Source organism: Pteropus vampyrus, unplaced genomic scaffold (assembly GCF_000151845.1).
Source record: "Pteropus vampyrus isolate Shadow unplaced genomic scaffold, Pvam_2.0 Scaffold17, whole genome shotgun sequence".
Classification (NCBI taxonomy): Eukaryota; Metazoa; Chordata; class Mammalia; order Chiroptera; family Pteropodidae; genus Pteropus; species Pteropus vampyrus.
In genome coordinates, this window is record NW_011888798.1 from 14,052,808 (window position 1) to 14,058,049 (window position 5,242).

Below are 5,242 nucleotides of genomic sequence, written 5' to 3' on the forward strand. Positions count from 1 at the left end.
GTTCCCCCATGCTCCTTCCCCTTGTTCCTTTGACAAGAAGTCATTTCAGCCTGTCTCCTCTGAATCTGTATGTATAAAGAGTAAAGCAACAATAAAATAGGGATCTACTCCATGCTGATAATTTTCTCCAATTTTTGAAGAAATATTCTGGAAATAGTCTACTTTGTTCGACCTCCAAAATGCTTATCTCGTTGATTTTTATATTTTATCAAATATTTATGGCTGTTATTTGTGTGAGGATAAGTTTGTTAGTAGCTCACTTCTCCATCGCAAAAGTACAAACTTTATGTTTTATAATATTTTTAATAACTAAAAGAATAATGAAATTTATTTTCCCTCATATGCATAATACAGATTTTAATAAGTTTTATCAGATTCATTAACATACATTTTGAAAAAGAACAATAAAAATGGTGCTTTCCTGAAATTTATATTTACATATCAATCCTGTTAAATATGAAATTCTATTAAATGATTTCAATATATGTATTAAAATGCATAGAACTGAATTGTTCACGTAATCTATTCTTGTGCATCTTTGGAGAAATGATTTCTGCTTGATTGCCTCTAAAGCATGGTTTATTCACATTTAATTATCATAAGAGTAGGCCACTTATAACATTAATCCACAAAGCTGAATTTATAATTTGTAAGAGATGGTGACTTTAAAGTTGACATTTCTTTTATATCAATGAGATTACAGCTTGAGATGAAGTGCAAATGGCGTATTATGCAAAATGAAAGTTTAATTATGAGGGGAAACTGTAGTTGAATATTTCTGTTTGATTAATAATCCATAAGCAAATACCATACAATTTAAATTTACACAAAAATATAACTGCTGTTGAAAAATTGCTACAATATAACAGTGACACCAACTTGAGTCTCTTCCCCACCATTCTCTGTGTAAAAGCAAAGCTTTTAGTTACTTGAATGTGAACTGGCCTTTTAAAATTAATGCTTAGTGAACAGAAAAACAATAAAAAGCTTTACTTTAATCCATTTGTTTCATGTTCATTTACTTATTTATTCTCTCCATGTCTTTTTTCAGCGCTTATGAGGTTAGAATATTTCTCCATTTTGCCCCAGTTAACTACTTAAAAGAGAAAAGAGTTCATTCATTCTAAGTCTTTGAACTATGACTGATATTCATGGGAAGTGTTCCAGTTAGCTAAAGATCATCTTAAAGTATAGACTGGAATTGAACACAGACTTTATTCAAGTAAAATGGGTTCCATGTAAAATATAACGTATTTCACTTTTCCCATTATCTGGATTTCAAAATGATATTAACAGCCTAAGATTTAATTATTATTACTTTTATTATTTTTAGCAATCTTATTACTTTTATAATAGCAGCAATATTATACCAACTACCATGTATAAATCAATGAGTAAAAATTTTATATTTTTCACATTAAATATTGGCAAGTGTGGATTTGCTACCTGAAATTTGTAATGCAGATAAGTTACATAAGAATATTCCTATTAAAGTCGATCATAATAGTAAAGTTTAGCCATTTGACAGACATCCTATCTCATTAAGTAGGAATCTATAGAGGTAAAAGAAGAAATTAAGTAGCATTGATAAGGAGATAGCCTAATTCTTTTTTTTTTTTTAATTAACTAATTTATTTCTATTTATGGTGACATTGGTTTACAAAATCCAGTAAGTTTCAGCTGTAAGCCTAATTCTTAACTAGTTGGACAACATTAACTAATTTTATAACTTTAGGCAAATCATTTGGTCTCTCAAGGCTTGTTTCTTCAGTGGTAAAATTAGATTTGGTATTAAATCAATTCTTACTTTTTTTCTCTCAAAAATTAACATTTCCACTAATTCTTCAAAATGCAAGCAGGAATTTAAAAGTTTCTAGGTAAAAGTCTATTGTCAAGAGGTGAGAAGACTCTAAGCAATGATGCTTCTCTTACTCTTATTTACCTATATATATTCAGTGGCCTCAAAAAACTATTAGATGCAGTCTTTGTGTGAAAAAACTATTTTTACGGAATATTTTAAGGTTATACAAATGGAAACATGATTAATGGTTCAAAAATTGCTACAAGAATATGTTTGTTTCTAAATTCAATATACATTTTTAACACAGAATCTCGTTAAGACCTTATAATCACATTTACATTAAATAGTTCATTTAAAATCTTTAAATTCTGTTGATCTTTAGTTCTATGTCCAGTGAACAGATTATCTTATTCAACACCTAAAAGCATATTTTAAAAATACTTTCTTTAATATTTCTATTTGTCCTTTGGAGCCTTTTCTGCTTTTTGATGTGAAGTTGCTGATCTTTATGAGATTGGAATTTTTTTTAAAGGAAGTGAGAGTCTTCCTCACAGGCAAATGTATGAGAAGAAAAATATGTATCTGCTGGGTGCCAGCTCTTTAAGGGGTCACTCATTACAAGCTTGTACACACAAATCATATTACAATTTTTGCAAGAAATTCAGAACTTTGCAAACTTCTCTAATCGTGTCAGCCAGAGATTCATTTAGTACCCTGAAAAAGCAGTCGGTCACTGGCCATTTTAAATAATATTGCAATGAATACACATATACATATATTGACTTTTGGCTCTTTTTTTATTTCCTTGAGAAATTAATATGAAGTATAACTATTATTAACTAACTTAAAAGTATATAATTTAAGACAAATGTTATTATTATAATTTTTGATATATATTGACATAGTACCTTCAAGAAAATTAGTATATTTTATATTCTACCTGGAATGTTTAAGTTGTGTTTGTTTTTATTCTTGTCAACATTCTAGATATTACTTAAAAATATATCTAAATTTGCATTAAAATTTCCTGTCATTATCTAATACGTACAGCCTGTCATTATCTAATTTTCTTCAGTTGGTGACAAGGGTATCATATTGTTTGTGAATTGTGACTTACAAAAGGCACAAAAAGTAGTCCAGTCTCAACTCTGACAGTGGCAATGACCAGGAAAATAGATCAAATCTGTTTCTCAGCTTTCTCTGCTCTCTCCAATGTCTGAAGAAGAAGGTAAGATAGTGTGCCAGCTAATGTTCCTATGTAACCTTTGGGCATAACAAAGCTTGGCTGGAAGAACTTTGCCTCCCTTCAGCTATATTTTTTCTTTGGATTTCTTGCCAGCTATTACTATGTCAGCATAAGAACATAGAAAAGGAGAAAAAAACATCAGTCCTGCTATGTGCAATGCTGACATGGTTTTAAAGCTGCACTTTGTGAAAGATAAATCTTAACCATTTCAGAGCAGTGATATTTCTTCATCAGTATCTGGATCTATGAATGAATTTGGTCCACTGTCCAAAAGGTGGGATAAATATAGGGTTCATTTTCTTCTGTATTGTAAAATATTTATGAGGTGATTTTTATCAGGAGGTATTCATTAAGCACAGTTTTTGCAGACTCTATGCTTGGTGCACAGTTATCTATGCCAACTTAAACTAAGGTAAACACCTAGGAGCTTACTTCTTAAGAAAGACATAAAGTGCATCAGCAACTGAATGCCGAATAAGAATGTGCATTTATAAAGACTTGGTTTATAAAAGCAGAGAGGTAAATAAATGTTTCTTAGATTTATGAAAAAACACAGAGATAGGGATAAGCTACAATTTGAATAAATCTCCCTTCAAGCTATTTTGTTTGATTGTAGTAGTTTTTGAAACAGTGCCATCTGTTAGTATATACAGATGTCCTTTCAAACAAATTGATATTGTGTGACTCAACTATTTTTTTTTCCAAAAAATAGAATGCTAACAGCTGATTCTCAAGGTTGTCCTCCTGACAGAATAGCCTGGGACTTTATTTTCAGAGTTCGTCAACTTTCTAGTCTTCTCTCTCTATCTCTCAGAAATGTTGCTTTTCTGGCATCAGTCTTAAAATAATATATCTTATATAAAGAACTATTGAGCTTCTGATTTAAAGATAAGCTGCCTAAATGCAATTCAGATACCTGTCATTTCTTCTTTGACCCCAGAGGAACTCTCAACCTTGACTATTTGCCCTCTCAATGCAATGTAACAACACTCTTTGAACCTGAACTGGTCAACACCATACTCTGTTCTGTCAAGGTAATTGCTATAACGTTTCACAACTGTTGTCTCTTTCTCTCAAGGAAATGTCACTCAGATTTATCCTACCTCTTTCACCTTGAATACTATCACCTAAATCCAAGCCTTTTCATTTCATGACTCTTCATCTGACAGAGTCTCTTAAATATTATCTTACTTTCTTCCAATGCGCCAATATCAATATTATTGCCCATTATATTTTTTCATTGGGTCGTTTATTTTTTTAAAACATTAAGTAAGCACCTCTTTCCTACCACATTGTCAAAACTCCTTTATGAGATTGTTAGGTTCATTTAAAATCTGAAAGTCTCCAATTTCATTGCACATTCACACCACAATAAATTTGAGAGAAATTACCCAATGAATTATGATGTATTCTATTTCATTTTATTCTAATTTTTAAAATGTTTGTTGTAATTTAATAAGCACCTTCATTACCCACTACTAATTTTATATAACTTATTGCTTAAAGATGAATTCTATAGAGAGTTTCCTGATCTTACATGAGAATATGAGGATGAGTAGATGATAATAGAGTTAGAAAAATAATCATCGATATCCACCTGCTCTGTAGAACTAGGTCATGGCTATATTTGCAAAAATAAAGAGATTTGAGGATAGTCTTTTGGGGCAGATGATGATTAACAGGAATTTATTGAGTGAAATCAGTGTCAGAGATATCATATATGTCATATCATTTAAAGCCAGTAAGAAACACTAATTGTGTTAGGTTTTTTTCCATTTGAAGTTGAGAAGACTACAACTTAAATAGATTTTGTATCATAATTTTTTTAAAAGGATACAGTTTTTGAGCAATAGAGTCAAAATTTTAAAAGTTTCTATCACCTCATGTTGTATCTCTGAATTTTGATGATAAAAGTTTAAAAGTTATTGCTTCTTTAATAAATTCAATTTGTATCTCCTAATCTACCCAAATCTTCATTAATTGTCCACTCTTGGAGTTCTAAGCACTTCTACTTTTGTCACAATATAATATTGAACTGTATAGTATATATTTCAGTATTTATAAACTTATTAAGACATGAGAAATAGTTTATGTTCATACCTAGGTAATTTTCTGTTGAACTTCTCTTATGATGTTTCCAAACCAGAGCTGGCCAGGTATTTTGTTTTTTGTTTGTTGGTTGGTTGGATTTTTGT